Source organism: Megalops cyprinoides, chromosome 5 (assembly GCF_013368585.1).
Source record: "Megalops cyprinoides isolate fMegCyp1 chromosome 5, fMegCyp1.pri, whole genome shotgun sequence".
NCBI classification, from domain to species: Eukaryota; Metazoa; Chordata; class Actinopteri; order Elopiformes; family Megalopidae; genus Megalops; species Megalops cyprinoides.
The window spans coordinates 14,060,237-14,074,479 of NC_050587.1; the positions used below are offsets into that span (position 1 = coordinate 14,060,237).

Consider the following 14,243-nt stretch of genomic DNA (forward strand, 5'->3'; position numbering starts at 1 on the left):
GATTTTTAAAGGTAACATCAGCTAAAACTAGCTAGTTTTGTAGAGTAGGTAGCAAGTTGGCTACATAATGAACTTTATGATTTTGTCACAGTGATCACAGACCATCTGAAATTAATAGATGCCTTGAAAATTCTAAATATCAGCATAGATGTTGAGCAGGAAAAATATTATCTGCAATAAAGGAATAAAACTGTAAACAGAAAAAAAATCCCAAAAGTATTCTGAAGATCAGGTGCACAAATGTAGCTCATTGGATGAAGCTCACTTTTACTGCTTATATACTCTGCAAAACTTACAGCACAGTTAAGCCACTATGTTCACCATATTCTACTGTGGTAAAACCCTGATGTATTCAACAGCTGCCACATGACAGCGGAATGTGAATAGGAGGAGTTTTAGACAGGACACCAAGCAACATCACTGCAATGCTAGCAACATGTGTGATGTTCTTTCCAAGCAGTTAATTTCATATTTTTAGAAGTTCAATCCTATTGGTGCTAACTACTGCAAATGAAGAAGTGTCATCTCAACTCAGGATGTATAGCTCTTTGTTGCATGTTGCATGGGAATATGCACAGGTTTATGTTCACAAAGAATTTTAAAATTTACTACGCTCATTCACACTGACAGCACCCTGACTTTTTAGTTTCAATTTATTTAGATTGTTTTGCTTCCAAACCCAACTTCAATGATCAAACCATCCTCCAAACAAACCACACAAAACGTAATTAATAAAATAAATAAATGTGAATATACAATGAATGTAATACAGTATATCCATGCTAAGATATTTCGTGCATGCATTTATGTCACTTAGATACCTCTCCACATTATAAAGCAATAAGCACATTTATCTCAACAAAGATATATTACATAACATGCACTTCCTTCAGGGCTAGGCTAAAAACTTGTTTTCACCGATGTAAGTTACACAAAAGAACCCATGTATTCTAGTAATATTAATATCCACCTAGACTCCCTAACACATTACAAACTGTAGTCAATATATTTGACAACTGTCAAACTCTCCGTACTTCTCACAAGTGAAGGAAATCCCACATTACGTTTTACTGCTGTAGAGTACTTGAATAGGTCTGAGGATTTCCTTATGTACGCCTTTTCCTAACCCGGGCTGTCATTACTTCCACACCAATCCTTATACTAAGGTATTTTAGTGATACTCACCATTCGGTAAAACCACACAGCATCTGTTGCAGATGCAACACATGTTCTTGTTGGCAACAGTTAGTTAGGTACAGGATGTTTTCAGTCATACATATAATCTCTGCACCATATGATTGTATGACATATGTATATGATTACATTGCAATCTCAGACAGAAAGTACAAACCAATCTTCTGCTTTTGCTGCAAGGTAATTAACCATGAATTACAAAATGAGGACTTGATCTGATGGTACGCTCGCTAAAGCCATGCTGTTTTCAAAGCCAACAGCTACGGGCGGTCCCGATGGCTAACCACAATTTTTTTTTCTCAGCACAGGTTTGCTTCCGTTTTGCTGCTTTGCAACTGATACCAAAGCATGACAGCCGTTTTGAAGTTTTAATTTCTGTTCTGCGGTTCCAGTTCAGCCTTCAGAGTGCAGGTTTTCATGGTGCTAGGGTCCAACATGCCTCTGAAATTGACTGCATTTTTGTAAAACAAATTACACCAGCCTCTTTCTCTGTCAGCTACCGTCTGCTCAAAGCTCAGTCTGCTGCTTCTTTTACTTTTTATTTTATAGCTCAGTGTTACTTTAAACGAGCAAATGGAATACTGATGAAACAAAAGTGCTTTGCAAAAAAAAAAAAAAAAAAGAGTATTTGTAACGGACATCGCAAATTTGCCAAGGACTAAATGAGTAATTAGGCCTATTTTACGTTCTCTGAAAAAAAGAGTAGTTCTAACTAGATTAAAACCTTATTGTGTGCAGTGCTCCTCACTCCCCGCCTGATCATCTATTTAACATGCGCAATGCTGCCATTTTATAGCAGGTCATGCACAGAGGAATGTGTTCTAGATGCATCTGTCGGGTGGCACACCCACTTGCAGTTTCTGCACTTGAGTATTTCTATGAATATTCCCATACTCACCACAAACAGCATTATGACTATGATTAATGCTTCCTTTATACACCTGTACTGTTCACCATTTGACTGAGATTCAAAACTGAATTTGGGTATCATTTTATCATGGTATATTGCTTTACTTTAATTGTATCGAATGACAAAATCTGTGCTAACAAAATCTAGTGACAAAAGGATTAATACAAAAGAGAATGTCACAAATCTGATTACAAATAGTGACACCTGGACAATTGGAAAAATTTCTGTAATATTTGAGAACAGTCTACAGTGGCACTTTGAGAGGCAGCTTCTTAAACCATTTATCAGCATACAAACCAAACAGAAGCAACTCAGATAAAATTATTCATGAGATGAATTTAAAAAATGATGAGTTCCTTCAAGATAACCCAACACATCCTCATCAGTGATGGACCTGTTGGTGTCTGGCATGCGATTCACACCATTGGTAGTATATGTGCAACAGCTTCTCAGCTTTCAAATGTAACTAGGCTGTGCCAACCATTTGCACTCCTGACTGCATAATACAAGCAATATAAAATCTACATTTGCATGATATACACCAACAAATGTGATGAAGATGGCAGTTGGTAATTAATAAAGTGTGTGCACGTGAAAATATTTGTTGGAGTAGAGTAGGGATGGATAATTAATCAAGTTCAATACAAATGCTGGGGTTGGCAGTATTTTTTTTAGGCATGGTCAACTACTTGTCCCTTAGCCTAATAAAATGAAACACTGGGCACTGAGCATGAACAGAGAAACACAGCTTTACTTCTGTCTATTTGTGCGCACAAGGAAAGGAGAACGTAGGAAACACTCCACCAATGCAGATACGGTTGAATAAAAGAGGTCAACACAAGCAGACTTCAAATTTCAAGCTTGGCTTGAGGATGCCATTAGAATGATGAAAGATGACAGCTCGACGAAATTCTGGCGCCAGGAAAGCACAGTGTTTTTTCCTAATAACTAAAAATGTAAACAAGTGAGAGACAAATATAAAATGATATGCCAACCATTACAACACACATATGCTGCTCAAACACATCTGGCTCCCTTTTAACTGTAGCCTCAGTGTCATTTTAATTAAAATACTTCTTATTTTCCCAAACAAGTGGAAAGATTTCATCAATACATGACCAGCATACAGACTAATCAGGCAGAACTTATATCCCCCTAAAATAAATCCAAAAGAATGAGTCGTCTGTGCTCTTACAGTTCTAGGCTCTTCTCTAAGAATTAACTGCTGGGTGACTGGTCTCTCTCTCCCTCTACCATTCTCTCCTTTTCATGCTTGCTCCCTTTCTCCTTCTCTGTCCCCCCCCCACCCCCCACTCTATCTATCTCTCACTCTCTCTCTCTCTCATTCATTCTCTCACTCCTCATTAGGCTACCTCCTTGGTGCACACAGCAGCGGGACATACACAGTCTCTGTAGTCACGCTTTGCTATAAAATTCCCAGCATGCTCAGGGTGGAGTGTAGGAGAGCTGGTGGATGCCCACTGGAGGAAGGCGTTTGTATCTGCGGCAGAGCTGTTCGGGAGTCCGGCCCATTCCAAATCCTCTGCCATATCTTTCTGTCAGTGGCTTTTAATTAAGAGTAGCACAGTTGGGAGATGCTTTAACGGGAGGTCGCCCCTCTGCTTGGCCGTGCTCTTTTATTTCCAGTCTCCGAGAAACTGCATCACCCTTCAGATTCTTAATCCTGTAATCCTTTGTGGAATTTGTGGTCTCCTCCAGCCTGCAAGATACAGTCTCTGAAGCCTTCCTGTGGCTGTTTAATTTAGCTAAATGGTTTAAAAGCTCCCCTTCTCTCCTTCAACAATGTCACAGCTATTCCATCAGATTTTCCAGGTGACCACTTGGGAATAGAGTGCCAAGAGCAGGGAACCGCCTATCTGCTCCACATAAACGATTTCAGGAGATTTTGTGAAATACATATTATTATATGTGAAAATGTCAGAATTATAATCACATTACAGTTACAAACATAAAACTCACACAGTATCTAATCTGCAGCATTTTTCCTAACTGAAATACTGTTTTTCAGAATATCTTGTTATTTTTACTGTTGTAACAGAAAAAACAACTATGATCCAAACAGAAGACTTACCTATACCCTGGAGCAATTTCTAGTCCTTCATCCTCCTGTTCACCAGAAGCCTCAAATATATTAAGTCAATTCTAGTTCGTATGCTACGGCCCATTGGGCTCAAATAAAAGCATATTCAATGGCAGCTATTTAGTTTATGATGAGAATGGAGTGTTCTGCATTCTCGGGTCACCTTTGAAAACAGTGGTGTGGCAAAAATCTGTACAGAACGGTAATAAATTACTGATTTCCCCTTAATGATGACTGCACCTTGGCAGCGTTACTAAGCAGCTGTCTCAGAGAGGCCACAGATCCAGCTGGCAGGGTCAAATCTCCTCAAAGTCCAGATATGGCAGCAATCTGCCAGCGAAGACACTGTAAATTCAAAAATAAGCCATAGAGATTGCAGGAACGATCTGCTCAAGATAAGCAAGGGTTTTTCCAGTGCTTGCAATGAGCATAAATTCCTCCGTCTCTTTCTCCACTTTCCCTCTTTGCCTTGGCTCATTCCGGATACAATAAGTGACAGCTTGTGTCATGCTGCTCTGCTGTGTGTGTGTGTGTTCTGTAACCAAGGGTTACCACGGGTTACAGCTGCCACAAACAGCCAATGGTACATTCCGCCAACCTTCCCTCTCCCTGCCTGCTTGCCTGCCTGTCTGTTTGCCCCTGAACAGTGCGCACTGTAATACCCCTGTGTATAGAATGCTCCCTTTCCCAAAATCTCCCCGTCCGAGAGCGACGTGGTCACATTACACTACTTTTCTAATTAAGTGGCCCAGAGGGTTACGTTTCAGCCCTGGCATATCTTAAGGTCAAACATCGCTCAAAGTCATCCTTACGAGTCAGATCACTCACATACATAAGCCAGCAGCACTACCACAGATGACATCACGCTTTGCAAATCACCGCATACAAGCACTCAGAATCTCCTCTTGGCCCAAGCATTCTGCGAACACAAAGGACAGAAATCGAAGGTGACGGCAGACTGGGAACGAGGCTCGCTGCAGGAAGGTCAGACAGATCTGCCTCTACCGTTTTCCAACCCCTTCCTGACTTGGCCGTTTTTTATGATGAACTGTCAGAGGGTTTGTTTGCAAAAGTCTCCGCCGGTTATTTATGGCCCCACTGCAGATGGCCCAGTGATTCAGAGACAGGGGCAGTGAAGAGATTCCAAATCTCCAGCATAATTATTTCCAAGAAACCAAAATGTAGCTGAAAACAAAAAAAAAAAACTATATTCAACTGCTCAAAGCCTCACGTGTATTATTAGGAAAGTAATGCAATAAAACAAACCGAATGACCTCACGTATACTCATCACACCAGCGGCTGTTCACTTAAGGAACAAAAAACGTAATTGTTCTCTGCTGTGGGATTACGTGCAAGCAGCTATTCCATCTTGTAACCCTCCGGAGTAATCTGCAGGCATGGTGTTAAGCACGGCCTGATCAGTACTTGGACAAAAGACCTCTAAGGAAAACCAGCTTGCCAGGGGGCCCTACTCCCTCTGGATGTAAAAACAAAAACAACAAAAAAACATGTATCTCCACACAGTTCTTCCAATGTGGCTGTCTAATCATTCTCCAGTTTTCAAGGCTGGATGATTCCCTTGTCTTTTCACTTCATCTGATGTGTGAGGTGACACCTGGCGCAAAATGGCTGTGGCGCATCACCAAGACGTGTGCACCAACAAAGTGGTGTCAGACAATGACAGTTACACCCTCACTGTTAAGCACTTTGAGATCCTTTCATGAAAAGGTGCTAAAAATGCACAGCCATATTGTCACTTCCTACACATGCCAAAGAGGATGATAATTTTATAGTACACAAATATAAGTGAGAAACACAACAGAAGGTCATAAATATCAATGGAGGGGGAAAAGGGAAAAACACTGATAAAGTGTGCATGACCACGGGTACTGTTCCATGTAACCACAATACTAATTGCTCAAATTTCAGCATTTGTAAGTCAGTCTCTGGTAACAATTAAAGAATACTGCAGGTGAGTGGGACAGCTGGCTTGTCTGATTACCCTTGAGAGGGGGCAACCTGAAATCATGGGACATTCAAGTAGCGGCACACCCAGCCGGATCATGTGTCAATCACCTGGCACAGACACGCTTTCTTAAGTTACCTTCGGCAATGTCTCAGGACTGTGTTAGATACACAAAAGAGAGAAAAACAAACTGAAGGTATGCTGAAGTAAACGAAAATGCATTTGAAAGCTATTGTATACTTTTAAGAGAGCTAGAACAGATGGGAATGAGCTAAAAAGATGAAAAATCACCTGTTTGGTGAGTCTTGATACACTTGTTGGCAGCCAATGCCTATTTTTCACAGTTTCACTGTTCGAGTCCCACAGAGCTTCACCGCTTTCCACGACGGTTAACTGTGATAATTACAACCATTAAATTAAAACCAACGACCAGGAGTTGCAGTGAAACTTAGCAGCTGTATTGCCCAAACCATGACACCAAGTTAATTTTGCTAATGTTACCTAACTAAACAACACTATTGTTCATCTGTATCAATAAATCAATTAAGTTTATCCTTCAAAGAATAATTGGCAAAATGATTTCCTATCCATAAGTCAGTATTATCAAACAAGATTTAGCTTTATCATCACAATTTCATTGTTGCTTGACAAGGGTGTATGCCTTTTTGGGGCATCAGTGTCCAAACTGTAAGATGAGCAACAATGAAACATTAGTAACATTGCAGAAATTTCAGTTGAGCGACCATAAATCGGCAGACTCTAAATAGGTAGCGCCTGTAGTATATGAAGTAGGAGAGAGAGACACACACAAACTTAAAGGGGTGAAGACACTCTGAGAGAATGAGAGCTCATTCAGAGATAGACTACGTATAATTTGGCAGCTAAACTGCCAAGACATTTTATTTTGGTCATGGTCCAGTGCCAGTAACCATGTCAGCCCTAACCATTCTCAAGCAGCATGTCCTGAATTCTGCCACTGCTGATTTCCTAGCTGTGGACTAATGACATAGTCTGGACTCAGACGTGCAATATCCTGGGCTACAGGGCTCAGCCTGCACTTGAATTGAACACCTTTACCAGTATGTTGTTTACCGAGAAAATGGAGACTGTCTGGACCTGAGGGAATATAACCTGGACGCAAAGCATTCTTGCCAAGAAGGCACTGAGCCTGAATAAGAGGGTGGCCATCCAGGAACAGCCCTGTTCACAGAGGTGTGTGACAACATTAAAGAATATAAAGGATAAGGGATGACAAATTTAAAGTCATACTAAGAGACAGACTATAGTTCAACATGGCAATGCACGTGAAGTACTGCAATGAGGGTATTCTCGTGCAGTAACATCGAACTGCATCCCTCTGTTTAGTACAGCCCAGCTGTAATTTCTTTTATCTGATAAACTTTAAGCATGACCACTGCTTTAGTTCCTCCATCTGTGTGAAGAGCTGCAATCGATTAGCTCGAAACGCTTGACTGCGTTCTAGTTTCCCGGGCGGCCCGGCCGCAGTACTTCCAGCCCCAACATGTGTAAGCAGTTAAAACATCCTTAAGTGGCTCTTGAAAGTTAAATTACTGTGAGGGGATTGTTCAGTTCTTCATCACTTTTCTTAGGGATCACTTCACAGATCAGTGTTCCGTCTCAAATGATCGGCCACGCTGAAGTCGTTAGGGATGAGGTAATCGCGTAATCACATAATAAACTCAAGAACTAGAACAAGCTGGTACTGTCCTCCTGATACGATTCACAGATGTGGAGAGGCATGGCTACCAGAGCTGACACAATATGCTTATGCAGAGATAAATGGTTGGCAGCACACCCCCGAGAGATTTCTGACACAAATGCCCTCCTGTGTTGATTATGAAGTGCAAACCTCAGGGACCGATTTTACAATAGTTAAAGATCAAAATGGAAACTGAAATACTGATAATTAAATGCAAACATCTAATTTGGATGTTATTACTACCCTTGATACTTACTACAATACTGTAGGTACTGAACACCTTACAGTAAGCTGTGCATTTGCTGTAGTTATGAGTCATTAACAGAGATGAGCTCCAAGAGACCTGTTACTCATCCAGCTGAAAGGGGTGATTAACAGTCTACAATGGGACTGTTCATTGAAATCCAGTATTGACAGCACCAGTGTGTGGGCTCAAATGACATACTTTATGCTGGGTGGTCAGGGCTCAGAATACAAGCGTTTTTCCTGCAGTCTGAAGTTTAAAAAAAGAAAAAAAAGAAATTGAAGTGAAACATTTGATAAAGCCCTTCGATGTTGTGTTATGTTGCAACACACAGCAGTCTCTTACCCTCGCTCAGCTGAATACACAGTACGATGACAAACTGTACAACCTCAGGCCATCTCTTCTTTCTGATGCCACACTGCCTTTGCTTGGAATGACAAGTGTGGATGTACTGCTTACCCACGGGAGTTCCAGGACACCGTGTTCCATCACCTTCCAGCATGATGTAAGCATGCAAGAACTGACTGTCTCACACTACAGTGAACATTAGTATGGCAAAATCAAACTTCCCAGTGAAACAGCTGGGAATTATGGTGAATTTGTTCAGCCCTGAAAATGCAAGCTTACCACTGAGTCTTACTAATAATGCACCGATACTACTCGTTCATACTCATATCGGGCCGATACAACATGGTAAACACTCGTACTTGGTATTGACATCATAATTTAATGATTCCAATTATGAGTACACTGATGTATAATGATGTAGCCTGTAAACTTGCCATGAAACTAACAGCGGAGCCCTAGTGTTGCCATCAAACTTGGAATCATGTCAGCTATTTGGAATTTGTCAACATGGGATCAAAAGTGTCAACATGGGATTCATGACAAAAGTGGCTACTAGACTAGAGAAATAATTCAGGTGCACTTTGTGTGGTCGACACAGCTGTGAATTGGTTTTTAAGGAGTATACATGCAGCATTATAGTACTTGATTTCAGGACTTGGACCTGAGTCTGGCAGAAGTCAATTTTCATGACTCGTGACTTGACTTGGACTTTACCGTTAGTGAATTGGGCTTGACTTGAGGCTAAGGACTTGGACTTGCAGCTATTTCTTTTAAATCATATTGGACCTTGGAAAAGAGGAAGTGCAACATGTTCTGGACTTCTGCAATTGAAAGCATCAGCAGATTTGTGTCCAAGTACACACACACCCTACTCATACTGTGCTACCTGATTCAAGAAAATAAAGGAGAAAAAAAGATTTAATTTGGATTAAATGACTGTCTCTCTTTTCAGAATTTCAGATTTGACTTTTTCATCTTTTTAGTGGAAGCTGTGAAATCAGATATTTTTCTTGAATTACTCACTACTGGACTTGAATTTGAGTACTGGTGACTTGGACTAGGACTTATGATTACTGGTGGCTTTAGATTTGATTAGGACTCAGTGTAAAATGTCTTGACTACACCACCTTGATAGTTTTCACCATTAAAGTTTAAATAAATGTATACCTTTGCTTTTTCAATAACATTTTAATGTACAACAATAAGTCAGCTTTATGAGTTAGAGGGAAGAATTTTAACAACTTTAGAGTGTTCCACAGCAAGAGGATGTGATAATAATGTACAATTTATCTTTTCAGGCATTGCAGGAAAATGTTTTAAATTGCAGGAAAATATTTCAGTTGCCTGCCAATTTTGCAGGTGACAAAAAAGCATTTCTTTTCCTGACTGCAAAGCTGAGATAACCAGCACCACCTCACAACACACCTACTTGATTTAATCAACCCACTGACATGTCGAGTCTCACAGATCTCTTAGGGCTGGCTGTGTCCTGCCTGACATCTGGGCTTACATCGGGATCACACAATGACAACATTCAGGATCTCATCTGGAAACCCTCTCTCCTGAATCCCACAGAAAATTCAAAAAGCTGATAAAAGGTTAACCCCAAACAAAAAAAAAAAAAAAAAACAATGTGAAACTGTGTTTAACTCCGTTGCAGAGGCTTACTGGAGTGTGTGGACTGACAACACTCTGGTAAGGGCGGTAGTGTAGCATTGTGGAAAGGTTCAGGGCTTATAACCAAAAGGTTGCCGGTTTGATTCCCTGCTGGGGCACTGCTGCTGTACCCTTGGGCAAGATACTTAACCCACAATTGCCTCAGCAAATATCCAGCTGTATAAATGGATAACATGTAATAGTATATAACATATGCAAGCTGCTCTGGATATGAGCATCTGCTAAATGACAACGATGTAATCTAACACCAGCCTATGCTCACCTTTGAAATTAAGTGTACATGAAAAGAGAAGCACTTGATTCAAACGAGCACTATGACAGAACACTAATAAACAAACAGGCCAGGCACAGTATTCAGAAACCCTGACCGCGGCAAAGAAAACGGAAACCGTAAAACTGACATATTTTTCCCTTTGGGCACACACAACCAAGGACACATTTTAGACAAGTGTGGGGAGGAGAAGGAGTTTCTTCATGCTCGTCACGTCCCCTCCGCACACACTGCAAACATTCATGTGACTGCAGTCTCACCTGTCTTTCTGCGGCAGTTGATTTCTGGCACTGGTTCAGCTTTTTCTCTACCTCTCTGCTCCCCTGCCACCCTCTTTCTTGCACTGATCACAATCAAACATCCAAAGTAAAAGGAGGGAGAGGAAAAATACACCCAGCTATACAAGAGGATGAATTCAAGCCTTTAGCGTGTCCCCTTCCTTCTTCTATTGATGTGTACCTTTCATAATAAAATGAACAACAACTATATTCTTGCTAATCAATACAAATCAATACAAATTGTACAGTTATAGGTATGTTTTGACAACAACTTTGAGTGGTATATGATGGTGAATCATATTCTGGTTTATTTACCTTTTTGAAAATAGTACCTGTAATTTAAGACCTGTCCTCGAGGTCTGGGAGAGAAAAAACAAAGGGCACGAGACACATTGGGAAAGAGAAAAATGGAATGCAAATGAGGGAAACACATATAAGCCTCAGTTAAAGGACTGAGTCAGCAGTCAATCAGATGCCTATGAACCACACAAGTGTTTCCTGCTAATCCCAATCTCTGGCAACCTACAAACCTGGCACTGAAAACATCCCCTGTCAGTAACACAACACACTACAAACCTGTACTGTCAAATGGACAGAATATTAACCATGATCTTTGGCAGACAGATCAAGGATTTGGTTGTATGAAGAGATAAGATGTACACGTACAATGCAGCTTTTGCAAAAATAAAAAGAACCCATTCAACTGAACTGCAAAAAAAAAAACAAAAAACAAGCGCAAACAAGTAATCAAAAACCCATCATCCCTGACAAAGCATGGCAATTTATCCCACCTCCCGAGACAAGAATCAACAGAGCATAACAAAAATCTTGTGATTACAGATATAATAACAAGTGTTATTTCTACCCAAGTCTTGAATTCTGAAGATCAGTAACCAGACTTCAGTCATAATCTGACCATTATGGACAACCCTCTTGTATGACCATATACTGTTCAGTAAATATACTACTTGTCTGTGCATGAGCATGCAAATGGTACATCCACTCACTATCGTCAGAAAGCACTGCATACAGGACAAAATTGTTTTCTGACACGGACACCACCATTTAACATGTGTGGTCAATAAGCCTCTATTTATATGTAATTTCCTGTCCAAGACTAACTGAACTGCCCAAAACGGACACATGGTTGTTGTAATTCATCTTGTCTGGTAATGCATATTGCCGTGACAACACTCAACACTCATACAACACTCCCTCAGTCAGCATAGCATCACTACCTGCCAATTATCATCAGGTACATTAAATGGCTATGGAAGGTTTGGAATCCTGGTAAAGCACATATCAGCATCAAGAACAAAACAACATGTATTTGATTCATCTATGTCAGTCATCCATCTGTCTCTATTGATGGGGAAGACTGTCCATTTGCAGTTCCAGGTCTGGGCTGTTTGCAGTTTGATTCCATATCCTTCCAAAATTCGCTGCATTAATTAGCACAGGCACCAGGTGTCATTAGGCGTAGTTACAATGACACAGGGATGTGGGAAACTTGTCTGATTGCTTGTTGAATTATGAATTACGCATTATTGTCAGTATTTGATTAGCTTCTTATCAAAGACCCACAATTTTAAATGACTGGCAATTAAGTGTAATGAAACACAGGCATCTCTCATTGTATATGGAAGGCCTTCTGTGATGAGGAGATGTGAGCATGCTAATTGCCCCCTTCAAGTGCTTGATACAGCTGTGAAAGTGTATAAATCTGCACTTCAAAAAACCAAAGGCAGAGACAGCATTCACAACCTAAATAAAATCAATTTAATGTTAAAGAATGTGTTTTAGTTACGTTCCAATGTACAAGAAATTGAACCTATAGGAGTTAAAGAAGGTATGCCAAAGCGGATTCAAAACTGGATTCAGCATGGAATGCAAAGGCTAAAGATAAGAGGGACTGCACCTGAACTGGGTACTGTGGGAAGTTAAGCCCCAAGGAATAATGTGCTGACTATGACACATTTAATTTAAAATGCAGAGTAAAACAATATGAACATAACAGAAATCTAAGAATTGCTGGGAGTTGTCCTCTTATTTCACTGAGATGTAATGTTTCTCTAAGACTCCAAAAACAAACATTTCAGAACCGTCATGCCTTCAGTGTTCCTCTGCACAACATCATTATGGCCATTCATTTTTGCATCATTGGCTTACACAAATCCATAGTCTTCAGACACACAATGGCAAACTCTTGGGAAAGGATTTATCTTTCAAATTCAATTTTAATGCAATAAATCAGTCTTTTTTTTTAAATCCTTACTCCCTTGCTGTTGAGGTAAAGGGGAAAAAATTACCTCAGTGTCCCAAGACCTGTCAGTCAGCCAAGTGTTATTGTATGTAAAACCTTGGATGGCCTTCCCCTAGAACAGATTTCCATTCTTCTTGAAAGGCTTGACTTCCAAGGCTGCACCAAGCAAAGTTAAAACTGACCTTTTCACTGGCGCTCTTGATATTTTGAGCTCCAAGAGGTGACCAATCAGCCACACTTTCCCTCTTGACCTTCCTGAGCAAACATGGGCTGACCTTTTGTTTTATACAATTTGTGCCCTCGCTGTTTGTCGCCCTCTGCATTATGCAACAACTGACTGGAAAACAGACAAAACTACTTTCTAAGCAGGCAAGGAAGACCTTTCATCTGCAGTAGGTACAGATATAGCCATACCGTATTCTTTTAGTTACTACTGAAGCTGTTAAACTCACACTGCGCTCTATTCAAGATGAAAGCTTGATCATTAATCACTAAACAACCCTGCTGGACTAGGTTCACCTCTAAATCAACACATTTAACAATAACCTTTAGCTGGACTTTGCCAGTGATGCATCATGCTTATCATCTTGGAAAAGGTAATGTAAGTAAACAATTAAATAAGATGCCAACATTTCACAAGAATATCAAACAGAAATAATGAAATTCTACACTGCCTGTCTACACAGACTCCATCCGAAACTGTAAACCTAAGAGTGGATCAGATAGAAAGGTAAATAAAGCAGGACAGAGACCACTCTGGTGGTATCCCCAGCTGTGCTGTGGTGACCCAAGGCCTCACTTTCGCCACCCTGCATGGTCACAGCAGAGTCAACCCGGCTCAGACGGCAGATTCACGCGACAGACTCACTACACTCACCTGTAGACAACACATTGGCCCAGGGGGATATGGCTGGGGGTGGTGGGGGGAAACTTTTAAGCCTCATTGTGCTCAACACACTAGCTCTGGAAACTGATCCTACATCCTAGTACCCACTGCATACTTGCAGTGCCCAACACAGCTGCTGATGCTATGGAGGTCTGCACCCACAGATGGAGGAATATACTCAGTGATAATTTAAAGACTGTACTGCTTATTTCCCAGACATCCCTACAATATTCATTATGTATTTTTACTAGGTATAATTTACTTGTCTGATATCTTCATCCATGGTAGCTTATTAGTAGATACAAGTGCAAGGTAGAAACACAATTTTTTTGCTGACATACAGTGGATACATTTGTAATTTCTAGTTGCCAAAACAGATTACAG

General features: G+C 40.6%; 1 protein-coding gene across 1 annotated transcript in view; it reads right to left on the bottom strand.

Annotated features, from left to right (window-relative positions):
- LOC118778351 (SET-binding protein-like) overlaps positions 1–14,243 on the bottom strand; it is a 50,635-nt gene that overhangs the window by 17,939 nt on the left and 18,453 nt on the right. The gene's annotated exons all lie outside the window — the stretch shown is intronic.